Source organism: Cetorhinus maximus, chromosome 8 (assembly GCF_964194155.1).
Source record: "Cetorhinus maximus chromosome 8, sCetMax3.hap1.1, whole genome shotgun sequence".
NCBI lineage: Eukaryota > Metazoa > Chordata > Chondrichthyes > Lamniformes > Cetorhinidae > Cetorhinus > Cetorhinus maximus.
In genome coordinates this window covers 146,459,089-146,477,196 of record NC_135886.1, presented here as the reverse complement: position 1 = coordinate 146,477,196, position 18,108 = coordinate 146,459,089, and the positions used below count along the sequence as shown (strand labels likewise).

At 43.4% G+C, this 18,108-nt stretch overlaps 1 protein-coding gene and 1 long non-coding RNA gene across 3 annotated transcripts in view; both read left to right on the top strand.

Moving 5' to 3' along the window:
- Window positions 1-18,108, top strand: part of LOC144684031 (uncharacterized) — a 432,394-nt gene that overhangs the window by 341,999 nt on the left and 72,287 nt on the right. The window lies entirely within an intron of this gene.
- Window positions 9,428-18,108, top strand: part of phf6 (PHD finger protein 6) — a 73,829-nt gene continuing 65,148 nt past the window's right edge. For both annotated transcript variants that reach the window (XM_078547745.1, XM_078547744.1), the window contains exon 1: window positions 9,428-9,473. The gene's annotated coding sequence lies outside the window, so the exon portion shown is untranslated. The remainder of the gene's footprint in view (window positions 9,474-18,108) is intronic.

The window sequence follows — 18,108 nt, the reverse complement described above, 5'->3', positions numbered from 1 at the left end:
ACCACTAATCTAAACCACATTGTATGCTTTTTCTTTCACTTTGATATTATCCTTAACTTTCTTGGTTGGTTAACCATGGTTGGTTTATCCACTTCCTATAATCCTCTTTCCTCACTGGAGTGTTTCTTTGTTGTGGATCATGAACTATTTTCATAAACGTCTGCCATTGTTCATTAACCGTCTTTTCTGCTAAACTCCTTTCCCAGTCCACTCCAGCCAACTCTGACCTAATTTCTTTGTAATTACCCTTATTTAAGTATAGCACAGATGTTTCCGAACTAAGTTTCTCACTCTCAAACTGAATGCTAAATTCTACCATGTTATGGTCACTGCTGCTTGGGGGATCTTTTACTCTGAGATCATTTATTAAACCTGCCTTGTTACATGTTACCAGATCCAGAATAGCCTGAACCCTGGTTAGATGCACAACATATTGTTCTAGGAAACTGCCCCAAATACACCCTATGAATTCTTGCTCGTGGCTACCCCTATCAATTTGATTTTCCCAATCTACATGGAGATTAAAGTCACCCATGATTAATATACTGCTTTTTTTACATGCCCTCATTTCCTGATTTATTCTCTGTCTGACAGCATAGCTACTGTTAGGGGGCCTATAGACTACTCCCATCACCATCTTCTCCCCCTTGTTACTGCTTATCTGTGCCCATATGGATTCCACATCTTCCGATCCAAGGTCCTTTCTTGCTATTGCACTTATTCCATCTTGTAATAACAAAGCTACCCCACCACCCTTTCCTTCCTGCCTGTCCTTTCGAAAAGCCACGTACCCTTGATTATTTAGTTCCCAGCTTTGATCTCCTTGTAACCATGTCTCCGTAATGGCTATAAGATCATACCCATTAATCTCTATTTGCCACCTGTCACTGGATTCAAATGCTGTGCGTTCAGAGTGCTGACCCTTGTTCAGCTATTGATACATTCTGCTCTTAGCTTTCAGTACCTTCTTTAGTCTTCACCACTACCGTTAATGCTCCCTTTGTCTTGTGTCTGTGACATCTTTGTCAGTCTCTCCTTTGCCCCCACCTATCGCTGGCTTTCTATCCAGCTTTACCTGCTCCACCCCCTTAAACAGTATAAATTTTATCACATTTCTACTTCTCTTTAGCTCTGAAGAAGAGTCATACAGACTTGAAAAGTTAACTCTGTTCCTCTCTCCACAGGTGCTGCCAGCCCTGCTAAGTTTCTCCAATATTTTTCATTTTTATTTCAGATTTCCAGCACCCACAGTATTTTGCTTTTATCTAATTGTTGATGGGTGCTCCTGTGACTAGAAGGTTGTTTCCAGTGGGGTTCTGCAGCACTCAGTACTAGGTCCCGTGCTTTTTGTAGTATATAGTAATGATTTGGAAGATAATGTAGGGGGAACGATCAAGAGATTTGCAGATCATAATAATTGGCTGCATCGTTGATAGCCAGGAGGATCGCTCTGGACTGCAGGAAGATATCAATGAACTGGTGGGCAGAAAAGTGGGAAATGGACTTCGACTCAGAAGTGTGAGGTGAAGCATTTGGAAAGGTCAGACAAGGCAAAGGGTTGCACAATAGATGTGAGGATACTGAGCGGTGTAGAGGAAGTGGGGGACCTTGGAGTGAATGTCCACAGATCCCTGAAGGTGGTAGGACAGGTTGATAAAGTGGTTAAGGCGGCATATGGAATCCTTTCATTTATTAGCTGAGGTAGAGAATATAAGAGCAGGGTGGTTATGCTGGAACTATATAAGGCATTGGTTAGGCCACACCTACTGTGTTTTTTAATCATTCACAGGATGTGTGCTTCGCTGGTTGGGCCAGCATTTATTGCCCATCTCTAGTGGCCCTTGAGAAGGTGGTGGTGAGCTGACTTCTTGAACCGCTGCAGTCCATGTTTTTGTAGGTACACCCACTGTGCTGTTAGGAATAGACATACACAGTAAATGGTAGGGCACTGAGGAGTGCGGAGGAACAAAGGGATCTGGGAGTTCAGATACATAATTCCCTGAAAGTGGCGTCACAGGTAGACAAGGTTGTAAAGAAAGCTTTTGGCATACTGGCCTTCATAAATCAAAGTATTGAGTATAGGAGTTGGGATGTTATGGTGAGGTTGTATAAGACATTGGTGAGGCCAACTTTGGACTATTGTGTGCAGTTCTGGTCGCCTAACTACGGGAAGGGTATCAGTAAGATCGAGAGAGTGCAGAGAAGATTTACTAGGATGTTGCCGGGTCTTAAGGAGTTGAGTTACAGGGAAAGATTGAACAGGTTAGGACTTTATTCCTTGGAGCGTAGAAGAATGAGGGGAGATTTGATAGAAGTTTACAAAATTGTGAGGGGTATAGACAGAGTAAATGCGAATAGGCTCTTTCCACTTAGATTAGGAGAGATAAACACGAGAGGACATGGCTTTAGGGTGAAAGGGGAAAGGTTTAGGGGGAACATTAGGGGAAACTTCTTCACTCAGAGAGTGGTGAGAGTGTGGAACGAGCTACCATCTGACGTGGTAAATGCGGGCTCACTCTTAAGTTTTAAGAATAAATTAGATAGATACATGGATGGGAGAGGTCTGGAGGGTTATGGACTAGGTGCAGGTCAATGGGACTAGCGGAATAATATTTCGGCACAGGCTATAAGGGCCGAATGGCCTGTTTTCTGTGCTGTAGTGTTCTATGGTTCTAGGAAGGGAGTTCCAGGATTTTGACCCAGTGATAGTGAAGGAAAGGTGATATATTTCCAAGTCAGGATGGTGAATGTGCAGTTCTGATCACCTCATTACAGAAAGGATGTAATCGCATTAGAGAGGGTACAGAGGGGATTTACGAGGATGTTGCCAGGACTGGAAAATTGCAGCTATGAGGAAAGATTGGATAGACTGGGGTTGTTCTCCTTCGAACAGAGGAGACTGAGGGGAGATTTGATTGAGATGTACAAAATTGTGAGGGGCCTGGATAGAGTGGATGAGAAGGGCCTATTTACTTTCGCAGAGAGGTCAGTGACTGTGGAGCATAGATTTAAAATGATTGGTAGAAGAATTAGAGGTGAGATGAGGAAAAATGTTTCCACCCAGAGGGTTGTGGGTGTCTGGAACTCACTGCCTGAAAGGGTAGCAGAAACCCTCAACTCACTTAAAAGGTGTCTGGATATGCACCTCTAGTGCCGTAACCTGCAAGGCTCCGGACCAAAAGCTGGAAAGTGGGATTAGGCTGGGTGGCTCGTTTTTCAACTGACAATGACACGATGGGCCAAGTGGCCCCTTTCTATGCTGTAAACTTTCCATGATTCTATGCTTTATTAACCACACTCTCAACCTGTCCTGCCACCTTCAATGATTTATGCACTTGTACACTCAAGTCCTTCTGCTCCTGCACCCCTTTAGAATTGTACTCTTTATTTAATCTCGTCTCTGTGTTCTTGCTACCAAAATGCATTACTTCACACTGCTAAAAATTTCATCTGCCACTTTTCCGCCTCTTTCGCTAGCCTGTCCGTGGTCCCTTTGATGTTCTACACCATCCTCCTCGTGATTGTTCTTCTTTTCTCTTCCTGTGCCTAGTGGTGCATGAGGCAGACAAAGCAGGTGTTTTTGCATCTGTTTCCATAGCTAGTTTTTCCAGGAACAGGTTGCTAGCCTGTCGCCAGAGGTGGTAATTCATTCAAATTAGTCAGACACGACCTTCCCTTAACAAATTCATGCTGACTGTCCTTGATTAATCTGTGCCTTTCTAAGTGACAATTTATTCTGTACCCCAAAATTGACTCCAATAATTTGAGTGGTACCACTCAGCATCAAGCATGGCTGACCAGGAGACTCCTGCTCTTACCGCCTGCCACAGATGTATTGGAAGGGTTTACAGGTTGATAATCAAGCTGTGTTGGCCACCTTATGAACACCCCTTTCTTGGGCATCACGTCCTGGAGTGGAACTCGAACCTGGAGCTTCTGGCTTAGAGACAGGGACACTATGCACTCTGTCAGAAGACTACTCCCTCATGGTTCACACTGCTTCCAATTTTTGTATCATTTACAATTTTTGGAACTGTGCCCTGTATAGCAAGATCTAGGTCATTAATATATATCAGGAAAAGCAAGGATCCCAACACTGACCCCTGGGGGACTCTACTACAAACCTCCTCTGACACAAAAAACAACCATTAACCACTACTCACTGTTTCCTGTCACTCGGCAAATTTCGTATCCATGTTGCTACTGTCTCTATTATTCTGTAAGCTCTAGTTTTGCTCACAAGCCTGTTGTGTAGCACTGTAGCAAATGCCTTAGTTAGTAGTGCTTTGTGAGTGAAGGGTAGCGATGGTGGCAGCCTCCTGTCTTATAGCATGATGGTTTGCATCATGGTAGTCAACTCTGTACATTGTCTGTTGTAGCTCAGGAGTTCCACACTGACATGGCAGTCTCTGCTGCATTTGCTGCAGAGGAAAACACTGGGCTGAGAAAGTGCATGATTCGCTGGCTTCTTTTTCTCTGGTCGCACATCTCGGCCAGCTGAGCTTTTTGTTTCTGCTCACCTCTTCCGATGCCCTCCAGCGACTGTTTCCCAGCTGTCGGTGCCAGTATCCATCATCTTCATATCTCAGTTGCAGGTGTCTTTGTAGTAGAGATAATGGAAGCCCAGGAGGTCATGACCCAGTGGCCAGTTCACCGTACAAAAGCTCTTTGGGTATACGGTTGCCGTCCATCCAATGAATGTGACTGAACCAGTGCAGACATTGTTGGCTTAGTGATGTGTGCATGCTGATGCTATAGGACCTCTGAGTTTATGACCTTGTCCTGCCAAGGGATGCTGAGGATACGCCTGAGACTGAAGGTGGAAACTGTTCAGCATGTTATAAGTTGTCCAGGTCTCACCACTGTAGAGGAGTGCACTGAGGACACAGGCTTCGTGGACTCTCAGTTTGGTGTTGTCAGTCAAGTTGCTGTTGTTCCACATCCTCTTACTCAGCTTGAACATAACAACTGCAGCAACATGTTAGAATGCCTTGGTTAGATCAATGAGAGCAATATGTAAGTGGTCGTGTTAATGACATTTCTCTTGCAGCTGCTGGACTGAGAAGATGATGTCAATTGTAGATCTTCCAGTTCTGAAACCATGCTGGGATTCGGTGTAATGTGTTCAGCCAAAATCTGCAGCCTGACCAGAGGAACGTGGGCAAATACATTTCCCATTATGCTTAACAAGGAGCTGCCTCAATTGCAACAGCTATCGCTCCAATCATCCTTTTTCTTGTACAGCTCACAACCTTTGCATCAAGTACACCCTGGGCACTGCCCCCTCCCTCCATCAGAGACAGAAGTTAGTGCAGATGCTGCAGGAGTGGTGGTTTCCTGTGCTTAATGTGTTGAGGTGGTGTAGCATCAGCAGTTGGAGCTTTGCCCATGGCAAGCAAGTCAATAGCTTTGCTAAGCTCCTCCAACTTTGCCATGACGGGCAGACTTTCTCTGGTGTTTCGAGCTTCCTCGGTGACAAGTGTTCTCCCTAGAGTACAACTCAAGGTTGTGTTCCACTGTCTCTCCAACCTCCCCGCCTTTGTTTTCAACGGTGCTGTTTTCTTTGCTGATGCAGCTGTTCCTTTTTGATCCCTTCATCCATGCCTGTAGCATTTCCTGTGTCGAAGGACATCTGAATATTCTGGCAAAGTGTAACCAGTAGTCATTGCACACTGCCTAGCAGTCTGTTGGACTTTACTTTGAGTGGCGCTTTGCGCATTCAGAGTCTTCTCACTCAGATCTCCCTTGTAATTAATGAATGCGGACAACTTGGCTTCAATGACTGGCTCCATCACAATGTCAACTTTGATTCAACCAGCATTGCTTCCTGTATGTTGAGAGTGTGGTATTGTAGATGGTGTTTTGAAATATGATCCATTTCACTTCTGTGCTTGGTGTGGGAATGCCGGAGAGTACCTGTTCAATCAAGTCGAGGACCTGTAGGTTTTTATCTGGGTAGGCAGTATGACTGACATTGATACAAGGGTGGCATTTCTGTTTTGAACGAAAAAGCTTCAAGGGTTGCACCCTAACCCTGATGCACACCAGGGAGTGATCTGTATCATAGTTAGTGCTGCAGTAACTGCATATGTTGAGGAGAGTCACATCTGGTGATGGTCAGATCCAGCTGGTGCCAATGCCCTGATCTTGGATGTCTTCAGGACACCTTGTGGCATGGTTTGTTCTGAAAGAAGGTGTTAGTTATGCAAAGCTTGTGGTAGCAGCAAAACTCAAATAGCCTCTGTCTATTCTCAGTTTTCTTTCTCAGGCCATGATGTCTGAAGCAAGAGGACTATGTCTCCTGGTTTGCACCCATTCTTGCGTTGAGATGTCCTGTCTTAGGAATCCTGCAAAAAGTGTCAGGCTCCTCATAGAACTGGTCTTTCACCTCTGTAGCGGAGCATAGCATTGGAGAATAGATACTCATGAGGTTAACTGGCTGTGTTTAAGTGGAAAGGCAGATGGAGAGAACATGTTCTGAACTATTTTTGGAGGGTTCTATCATCGACAGTAGTGAGTTCCTTACAGTGAAGTCTACACCTTGCTCACACCTTTCCCCTGCCAAATGAACGTGTCATGATTTTCTTTCTGTGATCCTTTCTCAGCAAGCCCGGTCTTGTTTGGGGAGGCTATGTCAATGTTCAGCCTATCAAGTTCTATGTCAATCACCGCTATCTGGCACACATTATCGAACAGCTGGGCAAAACTTGCGGAGACTCTGGCTGCCTAAAAGTCAGGGTCCCCCTCTCGACCTTCGAGTTGAAAGGAATGCAAAGCACTACATTTGGCACCGGCTTGGTTGGCAGAAAGATGACATATTTAGACATCAAACACTTTTGGGCTCCACTCCAGATATTTTTGCAGGGTATACTCCCTTCAATTCTCCTGGGATATCCACAAGACAATGGAGCTAATCGCCCATATCTGGGAGTTGGTTCCTGAGTGTCAGGGTGTGACCACGTGCTTGTGGGCCTGCATGCTGCATGCCTAAGGGCCAGACCTCCTCCTGGGTTCCCCTGAAACTTTAGCTTGGAGCCACGAAGGACACAGCTTCTGAGTGTTGCCACGAAGAGGCACAGCAGAGGTCTTCATAGAATCACAGAATTGTTACAATGCAGAAAGAGGCCATTTGGCCCATTGTGTCTGCACAAAGAAAATAGTGTTGCTCTAGATTAGCTCTCCAAATGAGCAATTCTCCTAATTCCATTCTTCTCGTAACCCTGCACGTTCTTCCTTTTTCAAATAACAGTTTAATTCCCTTTTGAATGCTTCAACTGAACGCGCCTCCATGACACACTCAGGCAGTGCATTCCAGACCTGAAGCACTCGTTGCATTAAAGTTTTTTCTCATTGGTTTTGCTTCTATTGCCAATTATTTTAAATCTGTTTTGATGATTTGTCAATGGAGAGACTATGCATTGACAGGGAGAGACAGACACATTTGGCTCTCTTTTACGCCTTACAGCTAGTCTGCGGTCTTGGCTGAAAATGAGAAGCAAACTAGCATACAAAGGCAGAAAGCATGCTAACTTGCTTTAACATAACACTAGGTGCATCTTATTGACGTGTTGGACACAAGGGCAATGGTACCTGTGATGATGGCGATAGTTCTGTTGAGTGGAAGGTGGTTTTCCTCTAGTGGGACTCACCATATGAGCAGAGTCAATCCTGTTAAATTCTGTGCCTATTTTTATGCCTGATTGCAGGTGGATATTGGCACAAACTATTTGGTATCTTGGCTAAGGTACTGTCCCCTCAAATGGGGAGCAGTATGTTCACACCACATGCGTTTTATGGTGACCTGTTTAGTCTGATTTTCTCTAGCTATCCACATGTATGTGTGTACATGAATGGCTTTGCACAAGTGGAGTTGCAGATGAAACAATGCTAAAAGGTCTAATAGGCAGTGCAAAAAATCCACTGGAGATTGATTAAAATGTTATCTAGTGCCTTAACCTTTCATATGTTTCACACAGATTACTCAACTGTTCCACAATGAAGAAATTATTCTCCAATTTTCTCCACACCTGACGTGAAGTCTGTGTCATGGAATCATAGAATTTTACATCATGGAAAGCTTGTGCTGTGCTGGTTCTCTGAACATGCTATCTGATTAGTCCTTTTCCCCCAACCATTGATTTATAATTTTTCAAATAATTCTCTATTTGCCTTTTAGAAATGCAAGAATTCTGCTTCCAAAGTTTTTTCTGGTACAACCGTCTGTTAAAAGAAAAATGATTTTTACTATGCTTTTGTACAGCCTTTCGAAAATTCACACTATCTATGGCATTTCCTTAATCAAGAAGACTTGCATTTATATAGCAGTCTTCACACCTTCAGGATATCTCAAAGTGCTTTTCACTCAATCAACACACTCCATAATTTCCTCAAACTTTTAGGTTTGTTGGATATGCCTTGCCTTTTACAAATCCTTGTTTGTTCATTGTCACCATCGCCTGAGTGGGGCTGTTGGCATCGTTTTGCTTCTCTGGCTTTCTTCAAACCTTCCTCATTCCATGTCTCAATGGTATCCACCCATTTGGTTTTTCTTCTTCTGTTTTTACCCTCAATTTCTCCTTTAATTGTTGCCAGGATAAGGCCGTTAGGTCTTCATTTCCAATGTCTGTACTTGTCCATCTCTCTCTCTCTCTAACTGCACTCAGTAACCCTTTTGATTCCTGAACTTTTACTCTTGATCTAGCCCACTCATTTGCCTTTCTGTCCATCAAGCTGCTTCTGAGCAACCTCTGCCATACCCACATTTCAAAAACTTATCCTCTTCAAAGTCCAACTCTCTCATCCATAAAGTGCACACTAGTGACTGTACTAGATGTCTTTTCAGATTCATGCTGATGCTTTTGGACTTCCAGAAGCTGCTTAAGTCGCTGGTCACACCTCTTGCCGTAGCTAATCTAACCTGGATTTCATTCTTGGATGTAACTTTGTTTATCATCAAACCAAGATACTTGAATTTGTGCACTGCCTGTATCTCAGTGCTTCTAATCTTGATTTTTCCATTGCCATTTAGAGCCATAGCTTTGGTCTTTGCATGTTGCCTGTACTTACTTAACCCAAAATGGGTTATAGTTCCATACAAGAACCAGCAGCACTGCCCATGTTTCAGCCTGAGCAGTGATTATCTAACTTTGAGAGGGCATTGCAATTGAGCCTAATCCTGATGTTCACATGCTCATTGGTAATGATCATTAAGAGGCTCCTACCCATGGTGTCTCCTTTCTGTAACCTCTTCCCAAACTATATTCCACTGAAGTTGAATGTGTGGTTAGAAGGCCAATTGTAATTGTTCATTGCTACCCCAGATGTTGTCAGTTATGTGTGCACACCTGGGGGCGCACTTTGTTACCTTTCTTATTGCAAAGTGCTGTTGGGCTTTTATTTTAAACTAACAATGTTTTTGTTTTTTTCCAGCTGAAAAGAACTATTTTTTCTATTAGCTACTCTTAAACCAGTGGGTAAGTAATGCTGTTACATTTTATAGGTTTACAATGTGTATTGTAGAGCATGAGTAAGAGCTTTCACTTTTTTATTCATTCATGGGATGTGGGCTTCGCTGGTTGGGCCAGCATTTATTGCCCATCCCTAGTTGCCCTTGAGAAAGTGGTGGTGAGCTGCCTTCTTGAACCGCTGCAGCCCATGTGGCGTGGGTACACCCACAGTGCCGTTAGGGAGGGAGTTCCAGGGTTTTGACCCACTGACAGTGAAGGAACCCGCTATATTTCCAAGTCAGGATGATGAGTGACTTAGAGGGGAACTTCCAGGTGGTGGTGTTCCCATGTACCTGCTGCCTTGTCCTTCTAGATGGTAGTGGTCGTGGGTTTGGAAGGTGCTGTCCAAGAAGCCTTGGTGAATTCCTGCAGTGCATCTTGTAGATTGTCAGTTGTGGAGGGAGTGAATGTTTGTGGATATGGTGCCAATCAAGCGGGCTGCTTTGTCCTGGACGGTGTCAAGCTTCTTGAGTGTTGTGAGAGCTGCACTCATCTAGGCAAGCGGGGAGTATTCCATCATACTCCTGACTTGTGCCTTGTGGATGGTGGACAGGCTTTGGGGAGTCAGGAGGTGAGTTACTCACTGCAGGACCCCTAGCTTCTGACCTGCTTTTATAGCCACAATATTTATGTGGCTAATCCAGTTCAATTTCTGGTCAATGGTAACCCCCAGTATGTTGATAGTGGGGGATTCAGTGATAGTAATTCCGTTGAATGTCAAGGGGCGATGGTTAGATTCTCTCTTGTTGGAGATGGTTATTGCCCGCCACTTGTGTGGCACGAATGTTACTTGTTACTTGCCACTTGTCAGCCCAAGCCTGAATATTGTCCAGGTCTTTCTGCATTTGGACATGAACTGCTTCAGTACCTGAGGAGTGGTGAATGGTCCCTTTGTTCCTCAGAACTTCCTAGTGTCTTGCCGTTCATTGAATACTTCCTTGTCAAATTACTCCTTCCAAAGTGTATCACCTTACACTTTTCATGGTTAAATTCCATCTGCCACTTATCTGCCCATTTGACCATCCCATCTATATCTTCCTGTAGCCCAAGACATTCAACCTCACTGTTAACCACCCGGCCAATCTTTGTGTCATCCGTAAACTTACTAATCCTAACCCCCACATAGTCATCTGTAGTCTATATAAATGACAAATAATAGGGGACCGAGCACAGATCCCTGTGGTACGCCACTGGACACTGGCTTCCAGTCACTAAAGCATCCTTCTGTCATCACCCTCTGTCTCCTACAACGAAGCCAATTTTGAATCCACCTTCTCAAATTACCCTGTATCCCATGTGCATTTGTCTTCTTTATAAGCCTCCCATGTGGGACCTTGTCAAAGGCTTTGCTGAAATCCATATAAACTACATCAACTGCACTACCTTCATCTACACACCTGGTCACCTCCTCAAAAAATTCAATCAAATTTGTTAGGTATAAGTTCAATGAATACTGGTAATGGTGGTGGGTCTAGATCACCATGATATAGTGCTACAGTGCAGATATATATTGCTTCCTTAAGTGGAACATTGATGAATAGGCTAGCAATGTCAAAGAGCACAAGGACACAACATTGCTATTGATATGCGAGTCCTGTGTGGCCTTCGCAAATGTGAAAGAGTCCTTCACCATATATGTGGGAAACTTGGTCAAAACTGGTTGTAACAATTTGCTCAACCATTTGGCCAATTTATGTTATGCAAAACTGGTCATAGATAAGATAAGGCATAAAGGGACATCACTTTTGTGTCTTGGGCAGCCTATACGTACGTGGACGTAGCGAACTGTGAGGATGAACCCTGTCACATATATCACGCGATAGCTCATCACTCTTACATAAGTCCAGCAGCCATGTTTTTTAGCTTACTTTTGAGCAAGGCTGTCTGGTCATGTTGTGCGGCAGGTCCAACGGATATGAATTTGGGCCTGTCATTGTCAGGTTTACTAATGTGTATGTCCAGGTTGGTCTTCAGGCCTCACAACACTGTAAGATATTGTGTTGCACATGAAAGTCAGACAGGTCATTCGGAATCCCGCAATATGCGTCCACTAGATCAGCAAGGCGCGTTTTCAAGGATTCAGCGGACGCTGGCTTGTGGCTGGATAGTTGGCAGTAGAGGAGTTCGAACTAAGCAAATACCTCTTCCTGTTTGATTTTAGATGAAGGCATACCAAAATAGAAACCATGCGCAAGAACAAACTCCTCGCTTTCTGAGAATACATGGTCAGAGAGATTTGTTACGTGTTTAATGGCATCATTAATTGCGTTGCCAAACTGCTTCCACTTAAGTGAGTTTGTGGTGCAGATGTGTTTCAAACTGGTACTGTTTATGGTGCGGTCATCTACTGAAGCAACATAGTGGCATAAATGGATCAAATCGAAAAATGAAAGAAATTTGCGCACCTTCGACCAAGTGCAGTGTAAGGCACGACGTAAATTAGCAGCCCTATTACCAATCTGTTCAATTTCATCTTGCATCCTTATATCCTCATCCCTTATATTGGTATTCTTGCGAAGTGTCCTGATGAGTGCAAGACGAAAAGTTTCGACATGTTTCTTTTCAGCATTACTCAAGCTCTGCACTACCAAATGACTATTTAGAAAGCTAAGAGGCGATTTGATAAGTATTTTAAATCATAAGTCAGTAACAGAGGGCATGGAGTTAAGATGATTGGCCAAAGAACCGAGGCAACAGAAGAAACTTCTTTAATGCTTTGATGAGATGTGGGAGTCACTGTCAAGGCCAGGATTTGTTACCCGTCCCTAAATGTCCTTGAACTGAGTGGCCTACTAGGCCATTTCAGAGGGCAGTTGAGAGTCAACCACATTACTGTGGGCCTGGAGTCATATGTAAACCAGGCTAGGTAAAGTCAACAGATTTCCTTCCCTGAAGGACATTAGTGAACTGGTTTGATCTTTATGACATTTGATGATAGTTTCATTGTCACCTTGATTGAGACTAGCTTTCAATTCCAGATTTATTAATTCATTGAATTTAAATTCCACCAGCTGCCATGGTTGGGTTTGAACCCATGTCCCCACAGCATCATGACCTGGGTCTTTGGATTACTAATCCAGTGACATTGACTCGCCACCATCTCCCCCTGTACATAGGACTTCCTTATCTATCAAAACTTTAGCTAACAACTTTGAATTAATTCAGTGACCCAGCCTCCACTGTTTTCTGGGGAAGAGAATTCCACAGACTAACTAGTTATAGTCTTGTTGTGTGGTGTGACAGAATTAAGTAATGACCTCAGGGTAAAGGTACCCTGAGGTAGCAGTGACCACAATATGATTGAATTTTACATTCAGCATGAAAGGGAGAAAAGTGGGCCTAAGACTAGTATTTTAAACTTATATAAGGGCAACTATGTGGGCATGAAAGCTGAGCTAGCTGAAGTGAACCGGGATACTCAGCTAGGTGATAGATCAATAGAGAAGCAGTGGCAGACATTTCAGGGGATTTATTACAATACTCAGAATAACTATACTCCTACTATAAAGAACAATTCTGAAGGAAGGACCCACCACCTGTGGTTAACTAAAGTTAGGGAAAGCATCAAACTTAAGGAAAAAGCATATAACTGCAAAGATATGTGGCAGATCAGATGATTGATCAGAAAAAAAAGAACGACAGAGAATGACTAAAAGGTTGATCAGGAAAAAGTAATTAGAGTATGAGAGGAAGCTCGCTAGAAATGTAAAAACGGATAACAAGAGTTTTTACAGGCATTTGAACAGGAAAAGAGTAGGTGAGTGAGTGTTGGTCCTCCAGAGAGTATCCCAGTACCTTTATCCTGAGGTCATTAATTCCATCACATCACATAATAAGACTATAACTAGGGGACACAGTTTAAGAATAAGAGGTCTCCTTATTAAGATGGTGCTTAGAAGAATTTTTTTTCTCAGAGGGGTGTTAGTCTGTGGAATTCTCTTCCCCAGAAAACTGGAGGCTGGGTCACTGAATTAATTCAAAGTTGTTAGCTAAAGCTTTGATAGACAAGGGAAGTCCTATGTACAATTGGGAGTTAATAGCAGATAATAAGGAAATGGAGGATAAAATGAACAAATGTTTAGCTTCTGTCTTCACAATAGAGGATACAAAAAGCATTCCAGTAATAGCTGCAAATCAGGAGGTGGAAGGGAGAGGGGAACTTGGTGAAATTACAATCACTAGGGAAGCAGTACTGAGCAAATTGATGGAGCTGCAGGCTGACAAGTGTCCAGGTCCCAATGAACTGCATCCTAGGGTCTTAAAAGAGGTGGCAAATGAGGTAGCAGGTGCATTGGTGTTAATTTCCAAAATACCCTACATTCTGGAAAGGTTCCATCGGACTAGAAAGTAGCAAAAATAACCCCTCAATTCAAGAAGGGAGGGAGGCAGAAAACAGGAAACTGTAGGCCAGTTAGTTTTATATCTGCTGTGGGGAAGGTGTTAGAGTCAATCATTAAAGAGGTTATAGCTGGGCGGGAAGAGTCAGCATAGCTTTGTGAAAGGGAAATCATGTTTAACCAATTTATTAGAGTTCTTTGAAGGAGTAACATATGCTGTGGAACCTGTAGGTGCACTGTACTTGGATTTACAGAAGGGATTTGATAGGTGTCACACAAAAGGCTATTGTGGAAAATAAAAGCTCATGGTGTAGGGGGTAACATATTAGCCTGGATAGAGGATTGGCTGGCTGGCAGAAAACAAAGAGTATGCATAAATGGGTCTTTGTCTGATTGGCAAGAAGTGACTAGTGGAGTCCCGCAGGGGTCTGTGCTGGGGCTTCAACGTTTTACAATTTACATCAATGACTTGGATGAGGGCAATGAAGGCATGGTTGCTAAATTTGCAGACAACACAATGATAGGCAGGAAAGTATGTTGTGAAGACATAAGGAGTTTGCAGACAGATATAGATAAGCTGAGTGAGTGGGCAAAAATCTGGCATATGAAGAGTAATGGGGGAAAATGTAAAGTTGTTCACTTTGGCAGGAAGAATAGAAAAGCAGAGTATTACTTAAAATGGAGAACAACTGCAGAATTCTGAGTTGCAGAGGTATCTAGGTGTTCTTGTGCATGAGTCACAAAAAGTTAGTATGCAGGTACAGCATGTAATCAAGATGGCTAATGGAATGCCAACCTTTATTATGAGAGGAATTGAACTTAAAAGTAAGGATGTTATGTGTCAGTTATACAGGGCATTGGTGAGACCACAACTCGCATACTGTGTGCAGTTTTGGTTTCCTTACTTAAGGAAAGATGTAAATGCATTGGAGATGGTTCAGAGGAGGTTTGCTAGATTGACACCTGGAATGAGTGGGCTGTCTTATGAGGATAGGTTGGATAGACAAGGCTTGTTTCCACTGGATTTTAGAAGAGTGAGGGGTGACTTAATTGAAGTATATAAGATCCTGAATGGTCTTGACAAGTTGGACATGGAAAGGGTGTTTCCTCTTGTGGGTGAGTCCAGAACTAGGGGGCATTCTTTAAAATTAGGGGTCGCCCTTTTAGGATAGAGATGAGGAGAAAATTTTTGATGGTTGTGCGACTTTGGAACTCTCTGCCTCAGAAGGCGGTGGAAACGGGGTCATTGAATAATTTTAAGGCGGAGATAGATTCTTGTTAGGCAAGGGTTGATGGGAATGTGGAACTCAAAACACAAGCAGATCAGCCATGATCTTATTGAATGTCAGAGCAGGCTTGAGGGGCCGAATGGCCACCTACTCCTATTTTGTATGTTCATAGCCTCCTCCACAAGAGGAAGCATCTTCCAGGTATACACCTTATTAAGTCTTCTCAGGATCATATATTTTTCAGTAAGATCACCCATCTCCTCTCATTTTTTGAAACCCCAGTGTGTATAGGCCCAACCTGTTAAACCTTTCTGCATAAGATAAGCCCTTCATCCCAGGAGTGAGTCGAGGAAGCCTGCTCTGGACTGCTTCTAATGCAGTTATATCTCTTTTCAAATCAGGAGACCAAACTGTACTCCAGATGTGGTTTCACCAGTTTGTACAGATGCAGTAAAACTTTATATTCCATTCCGCTTGCAATAACTGCCATCATTCCATTTGCTTTCCTAATCACTTGCTGTATCTGAATACTAACTTTTTATGATTCATGTGCCAGGACACCCTGATCCCTCTGTACCACTGAGTTCTGCAGTCCATTTAAATAATTTGCTGCTTTTCTATTCTTCCTGCCAAAGTGAACAAGTTCACATTTTCCCACATTATAGTCAAACTGCCAAATTTTTGCCCTCACACTTAACCTGTCTATATCCATTTGCAGTCTTTTTACCTCCTCTTGATGATTTATTTTCCTACCCATCTTTGTGCCATCGGCAAATTTAGCAACCATACATTCAGTCCCTTCGCCCAAGTCATTGATATAAAGTGTAAATAGTTGAGGACCCAGCACTGACCCCTGTGGCACTCCACTAGTTTCAGTTTGCTAATCTGAAGCAATCTTTTATCCATTCTAATATGTTACCCCCTAAACCGTGAGCTCTTATCTTGTGTAGTAACCTTTGATGTGGCACCTTATCAAACGCCTTTTGGTAATCCAACTACACAACACCTGCAAGCTTCCCTTTATCCACCTTGCTCGTTCACTTCTCCACTCTCCTGTCTTCCTTTCAGGCCCTCTTTGATACTCAAGATAAGGGTTCATGGAGTTGGGATAATATATTAACAAAGATGGAAGTTTGGTTAACAGATGTAAGACAGAGAGTAGAGATAAATGGGGCATTTTCTAGTTGGCAAGCCGTAACTGGTGGAGTGCAGCAAGGATTAGTGCTGGGACTCCAATGAGTTCAGGAGAATGAGAGGTGATCCTCACAGAATCATAGAATGGTTAACCCCAGTAGGTAGGGAGGCTCCAGTAACCATGGTCCATGCAAGTACCAATGATATAGATGGGAGTACGAAAGAGGCTCTGTATAGGGAGTATGAACAGCTAGAGGCTAAATTAAAAAGCAGTACCTCAAGGTTAATAATCTCTGGATTATTACCTGAGCCACAGTAAATTGGCGTAGGGTAAGAAAGATTAGAGAAAAGAATGCATGGCTCAAAGATTGGTGTGGGAGAAATGGGTTTTGATACATGGGGCACCAGTACTGGGGAAAGTGGGAGCTGTACCATTGGGACAGTCTATATTTGAACTATGCTGGGACCAGTGTTCTGGCGAAACATATAGTTGGGGTGATAGAGAGAGCTTTAAACTAAATAGTGGGGGGAAGGGATCATGTGAGAGAAGATATAGTAAAATAAAGGGAAACAACAAAGTAGTGGAGCAGGGCAGCAATTTTGTTGAGCTCCAGAGTGTGACAGGAAGGGGCAAAACATACAATCGTTAGAGTGCACCAGCAGATAGAACCATAGAAAAGTTACAGGACAGAAGGAGGCCATTCGGTCCATCTTGTCCATGCCAGCCTGAGGACACCCAGGTGCCCTTTCTAATCCCACCTTCCTGCACCCGGCCCATAGCCTTGCAGCTTACAGCACTTAAGGTGCAGATCCAGGTACTTTTTAAAAGAGTTTAGAGTTTCTGCCTCTACCACCAACTTGGGCAGCGAATTCCAGACACTCTCTACCCTCTACGTAAAAAAGTTCTTCCCCATGTCCCCCCTACACCTGCCACTTATCTTGAATCTATGTCCCCTGGTTCTAGAATTCTCCACCAAGGGAAACAATTTTATCCTGTCTACTCTATCTATTCCCCTCATAATTTTGTACACCTCAATCAAGTCACCTCTCAGCCTTCTTTGTTCCAGGGAAATAACCCCAACCTATCCAATCTCTCCTCGTAGCTGCACTTTTCTAACCCTGGCAACATTCTTGTAAACCTCCTCTGCACTCTCTCCAGAGCTATTACGTCCTTCCTGTAATGTGGTGACCAGAACTGCACACAATACTCCAGTTGTGGCCTCACCAGTGTTTTATACAATTCCAACATTATATCCTTATTTTTATATTCTATACCTCTGCCAATGAAGGAAAGCATTCCATATGCCTTCTTTACAACCTTGTCTACTTGAACTGCTGCCTTCAGGGACCTGTGTACTTGTACGCCAAGATCTCTCACTTCATCTACTCCTCTTAGTATATTCCCATTTATTGTGTAATCCCTGTAACTGTTTGACCTCCCTAAATGTATGACCTCACACCTCTATGTTAAAATCCATCTGCCACTTTACCGCCCACTCCACCAACCCATCTATATCGTTTTGGAGATTATGGCTATCCTCTACACTATCCACTACTCAGCCAATCTTTGTGTCATCTGCAAATTTCCCAATCGTGCCCCCCACGTTCACGTCCAAATCGTTAATATATAACACAAACAGCAAGGGTCCCAACACCGAGCCCTGTGGAACACCACTTAAGACAACTTTCCATTCGCAAGGGCATCCATTGACCATTACCCTTTGTTTCAAAGCCAACCTTTTATCCAGTTTTCCACATCACCCTGAATTCCATGGGCTTTTACTTTCCTGACCAATCTGCCATGTGGGACCTTGTCAAACGCCTTGCTAAAATCCATGTACACAACATGCACTGTGAACTACCTTCAGCAACCCTTCTTGTCACTTCCTCAAAGAATTCAAT